We start from the raw sequence: 5644 nt of genomic DNA, 5'->3' as shown, positions 1-5644 counted from the left end.
AAGCTTTTCAATAATTTTAAATAAAATGGAAAAATGTTCACAATATAACATTAAGTGGAAAAATACAAGTTCAAAGCCATATATCCAGTATGATACAAAACGTTTGAAATGCATACGTACTTCTGAACAGAAAAACAAACAGAAGCAAAAACACCAACAGTGGCACTTCTAAATTGATATCATTAGTGCCCTGGGCCTCCCTAAAAGAGAGAAAGAAACTGAAGTAAAAGTTTGCTACACCAGACGTCAATCAGCTTCTGGCTCAGGCATCCTACTTCAGCCTCCATGGGGGGAATTCAACTTGGGACTCGAGCTTTGCTGTCCCTTTATCATCACCATCTTTCTGATTCATCAGGTCCCCTCACTTTGCAATTCCTTGTTTCTCTTGACTCACAGGCTCCTTGTCCCTTTTTAACTCATAAATTAAAGGGTTAGACCAGATGACCTCATAGATCCTTTTACTTGCCAGGCCCTCACTGACTTACAATTGCCTTGCACCCAAAAAGCGTATATGTGTATGTTTCACTGCAGGGAAAATTTCACCAACATATCAACTCAAGGCAGCAAGGCTATGCCCAAGACCTCTTGTTGTTTCACCTCCAAGATCTCAAGCACAATGCTTTCCTTTATGGCCCGCCTTAATTTTCTACAGAATCCATTAATAAGGTTTGGGACCTCATCAACTATTTTCTCCACTCTAAGCCACAGTGCTTTTATACTTTACAGCTCTACTTCAGAAATAAAGGAAGTCACACCAGGAGGAATAAGTCAAGATTGGAAGAAAACCCAGGATACAAAAAAAGAGAGTCAGCCTGGAATATCTAAGCAGATGACATTTAATAGAGTTCAGTACTCAGATCTCAAAACTACATGGAAATGATTTAGTCTAGTAGCACATGTGAACACAGAGTTGTAATTTCAATTGACTATAACTTCCATGAGTCAAGAGTATGTGGCTGCTAGGGAAAAAAACCTATCACCTTGGTTTTTTGTTTTGCTTTTTTTTAAACAGGGTATGGAAAACAAACAAGTGAAGGTCCCTCTACTCTGTACTCTGTCGTTCCACAGTCCACACTGTATGTCGAATCCTGTATTCTGCACTGAGCGCCACACTTTAAGGGGGCCATTAACAAAATAAATGGAGGACAGAGGACTAAGAAGTTAAGGGATTTGAAATTGTCAAGGAAGAAACATCTAATGAAATGGGAATATTTAGCCCCCAGAGTAGAAGACCGATGAAAGGATGGCAATCTCGACGACTACACAGTCAGATTTACTACCTGAAAGTCAGGTAAATGAGTTAAGCTGGCAGGTAGGGACTTGAGCAAAATGAAGAGTATATTCAGCATATAAGGGACATTATTGGCATCACAAATGTGAGCTCTATCACCAAATGCTACACTTCTTTCTTAAGACAGAAATAGATATTTTATGTGAAATCTCACTTCTAAAAGTTGGCTTCCAATTTAAGTTTTTGTGTAAGTTGGGCAGGCTTTATTTGATCCATGCACACCAGTTTGCGACTTGTGTCATGGGGAAACACGACGGTCATCTTCAAACACCTCAAGAACTGCCACAGGGAATAGCAACAAATTTGTTCTGTGTGGCCCTAAAAGGTCACACTCACAGGGAGGCAATACACAGCTCAATCCAAGGGAAAGCTTTAAGAATGGGCTGCAAGAATGTAGTTGGGGACGGGTCAAATTTTGTTGACCAGTTCAAGAATCCTGCCACTTACTACATCTGACCTTGGTCAAATAACCTCCCCAAGCCTCAGTTTCTTTCCTACCTACCTTTCCCTTCACAAAAATAAAAATAAAAAGGAATATTGTAACTTTTAGCCTCCTATCTCAGTGATTATAAAGATCAAAATCTATGTAAGAAAAAACATATGAAAGTATTATATGACGACAAAGAAGTTAAATAGTAATTTAAGACATTATTATAATCTACCATCAAAGTGCGTTTATATATGTCTTACCTCTCATATTATACATGGTAAGGGCATGTTCCCAACCTAATTCTTTTTTTTTATGCTTCCCTTGAAGTATCAGATATTTGCTGAAAAATGGTTAAAAGGAAGGTGAAGAGGGTTGAAATGATGACAATGTAAGAGGAGAGGATAACAGGGAAAACAGACAACAAAGCAAACATCCAGAATGTTAATCATTATCATCACTGACCAGTCTAAAAGGTATTGGGCAGTCAAATGGAGGAATACGCAAAAGTACAGGCACGTGTGTGAGGGAGTGATTCTGCAGGGCAGGCGCTGGCAAACTGCAGCCAGCTGCGTGTTTTTGTAAATAAAGTTTACCTGGAGCACAGCCTTGCTAGTTCAGTTACGGATTGTATGTTCATATCATTGTACATAGTAGGTTTTGTTGCATATTATGAATACGCCGCTTTCACTCTGCAACAGACTCTACCATTATTCTTCCCACAGCTCTATCCCTGGAATGTCAACGGGCCATTTGGGTGCACAGGAGCAATCCACTACGCTGTACCTTATGGCCTCCGTGTAGGACAGGTAAGTATGTCACCACATGACTCTCCATGTTCCTCCTCTATTTTCAAGATTACAGATTTTTAAAATTCTGCTTCTCTTCCACCTAGTAACATCACCCAAGAGATGTGAAAGACTGAAAATGTGTGATGGGTCCAGACAGGGAAAAAAAGATCAAGATTACAGGTGAGGCTATCTCTGTCCCTCTTAAGTTCACAAGCTCCATGTGCCTGAACTCTGCTACTTTCATGGAACCTACAAACATGAAAAATCCTTTTTCCTCTTACTTAGCTGTCCTATCACTATAGGTTTTCAAAAGAAATTACTGAAAATTAGGAGGAAAACAAAAATAAAATGGAAAGAAATATGTTAACAAAAGTTTTCTGAGCTAAGCTTAATATCCAGCATAATGTAGCAGGCAATTTTAAGACTGTATGTAAAGGACAGGACCCTGGTCCCCATTCCTTGCCTCGCTCTGGAGTAACTGTATGCAAAGGCACTGAAAGCTTTACCTAGAGTAGATCTGGTGGGATCGTCATTTTTCTCCTAATACCGGATTCAACTTCAGGGAATACCTCCAACCCCTCTTCAGAAGACGACTTACCGGTCTCAACTTGGATAGGGACCCCACCACCCGCTGCCACACTCCTGCACCCCTTTCAATGACTTCCCTCTCTGCAGCTAACCTAGAGCCCTGCAGAAAAGGGCTTGTCTTTATCTAGTCTGCAGACGTTCTTCTGATGGCTTCAAACCATCCTTGGGGCCTTCCTCTCTCTCCAAGAAGTCCATTTCTCAGGCTTAACCCTACCCCTAACTCACTTGTGACCTTTCTGAAGTCTTTTTACTCAGAGATTAAATCTGAGGCCTAATCACTAAAAGATGTCAACTACATACCAAATATTTAATAACAGATTTCTTTCCCTTAGAAAAGTGAGGGGTGGAGGAATGAAGACACCTGCTTGTCAATCATTGTTAGTAGATACGCCTCTCACATCTTCGGGTATTAAATACCTAATGTTTAAAGAACTCTGGAGTTCCACAATTCTAACTCTCTTTCAAAAAGCATTTGGGTTAGCTTCTCTCCTACTCATAAGAATGTCCCCTCAGGCTCCCCCAGGCAGAAGAATGGGACAGTCCCACAAGATAAGGTATTTTTAACACACCACGTTAAACACATCAGTTTCAGAAAATGGTTTTGCTTTCATCAAGAAACACGTAAAAGTCCCCCTGCTACATACGTAAGTTGTTGAGAACGCCCCACACGTTACTGTCCCGGGCGCTGTGGTCGCAGTTACAGTCACTGTACCAGAATGCAAAACTGTCTAGCAAAACACAGAAAACTACAGACAGGCAAAAGAAAACATGGGGAGTCCAGCCTTCAAAAGTGAAGCTTCCAAAATTGGAGAAAGAATAGGACAAAGTGAGGAGAAGAAATGCTAAAGACGTCTCTTAAGTAAATCACATATGGGAAAAAAAATGGGCATGTGGTGTTCCGCGTTTCCTCCTCCACCAAGAGAACTTGAAGCCTTTAAAATTTTTAAAAAGAAAAACCGTCCCAGAGGGGTTGGGGGCAGGGAAATCCACTAAATTTAAGTGTTTTGAGAGCCACAGACATCTAAAAAAGAGCCGAACCGCCTGTTCCATGTGGGGAAGAGACAGAGCGCGCCCCATCTGCAGCCGGGCAGCCCTGCCGGATCTCCAAAAGGCTCCGGACTGGCACTGTCCCCCGCAGGGCAGGCCAGGTCGCAGGGCTCAGATTCCAGGCGTGTAGACAGCACCCCGCAACCCCTCCGGCCCCCGCAGCGCTAGGCCACCGCCACAGGGGCTGGGCCCGGGCGCCAGACCCCAGACGCAGAGAGCAGCAGCACCTGGACCCTTGGACAGGAAGTGGCTATTCTTACTGTGGCTCATCAGGAAAGGAGGCAAGCCCGGCAAAAAGAGCCAGAGGGACAGCAGCAGGCGACTCCGAGTGGAAGCGGCGCGGAGCAGATGAGGAGGGTGTGCGTGGGGAAAGGGGGGGCGCAGTCCGGGGCTGCGCCTTCGTCGGCAGATGATGCTCCCCGCCAGCAGCTGGACAAACACCGCGGGCAAAGGAGGGTGGAGAGCTTCGGGGAGCAGAAGCAGCTCAACAGCTGAAGCCAGGCTTCCAGAAAAAGGGGTGGAGGTGGGTCCCGAGCAGCGCAAACGGGGCGAGAGGGGGCGTGGGGGTGGGAGGTGCTGCGTCCAGCCCCACCGAGACCCGTTAGCCCTCCTCGCGGCTGGCAGAGGGCCTCGTGGTCCTCCGCCCAGGCCCCCGGGACGCCGGGCGGGCCTACTCCGCTCCGAGGCTGCCCGCCTCCCGCCGCCCCGGCAGCAGCCTCCCCGGCACAGCCGGACCCGGTCCCGCGCGCCGCGTCCCCTGCGCCGGGGCCACCCCGGGGTCCCTCCCGCGAGCCCTTCCCGGCGCTTCCCCCCGCTCCTCGGCCTCACGCGCCGCCAGGAGCCCTACCGGCTTCCAGTTCAGGGACGAGCCGCCGCCGCCGCCTGCGCTAAAGTCGGCGTCCCAGAAGCCGCTCCGGCCGCCGGCCGCCCGCCTTCCAGGCCGCGCCGGATCACCCGCTCCCCCTGCCGGCCGGCAGCCATTTCCGACAGGCGACTGCGGAACTTGCCGAAGTGCTCCGGGCCGGAAATGGCCGAAGCCGGCGCTCGCGAACGGGGGCGGGCGGGCGCGCGCGCGCTCGCGACTTTCCGGACCGCGTCCGCGACGGCGCGCGCCGGGGATTGTGGGAGGCGCGAGCGGGAAAGGCGGGAGCCCGTGCGGGCCACGGGGAGGACCGCGCTCCGGGCCCTGCGCCTCGCGTCCTGCTAAAGCCGCCTGAGGGGCGCGAGGAGCGGGCTCCCGAAAGTCCTGAAACCGGCCTGACGCCAGAGCCTCCGCCGCTTCGACAGGGTCGCGGGCCCGGGAAAGTCACGTCACAGCTCCCTTGAGTCAAAAATAAACCATCCCCAGGGAAAAGGCCTCCCTAAACACAGGGGCCTGTGCCCAGCAATGGCCTGCAGAGTGGAAACACTCTGAATACTGAACAACAAAGAAAGGGCCGGGCGGCGCCGATGCTTAGGAAAATCCCGGAGCTTTGCAAAAACAACAGGTTAATCCAGTTG

At 48.6% G+C, this 5644-nt stretch overlaps 1 protein-coding gene across 1 annotated transcript in view; it reads right to left on the bottom strand.

The window, feature by feature from the left end:
* The window catches only part of EXTL3 (exostosin-like glycosyltransferase 3), a 48141-nt gene extending 42969 nt beyond the window's left edge, over positions 1–5172 (bottom strand). Inside the window, exon 1 of the mRNA XM_012654941.1 lies at positions 4992–5172. The gene's annotated coding sequence lies outside the window, so the exon portion shown is untranslated. The remainder of the gene's footprint in view (positions 1–4991) is intronic.
* Between the last annotated feature and the right edge of the window lie 472 nt (positions 5173–5644).

This window comes from Propithecus coquereli, unplaced genomic scaffold, assembly GCF_000956105.1.
Source record: "Propithecus coquereli isolate 6110/MARCELLA unplaced genomic scaffold, Pcoq_1.0 Scaffold451, whole genome shotgun sequence".
Lineage (NCBI taxonomy): Eukaryota > Metazoa > Chordata > Mammalia > Primates > Indriidae > Propithecus > Propithecus coquereli.
Note: the sequence above shows the minus strand (reverse complement) of the source record. Positions and strands in the feature narration are given on the sequence as shown.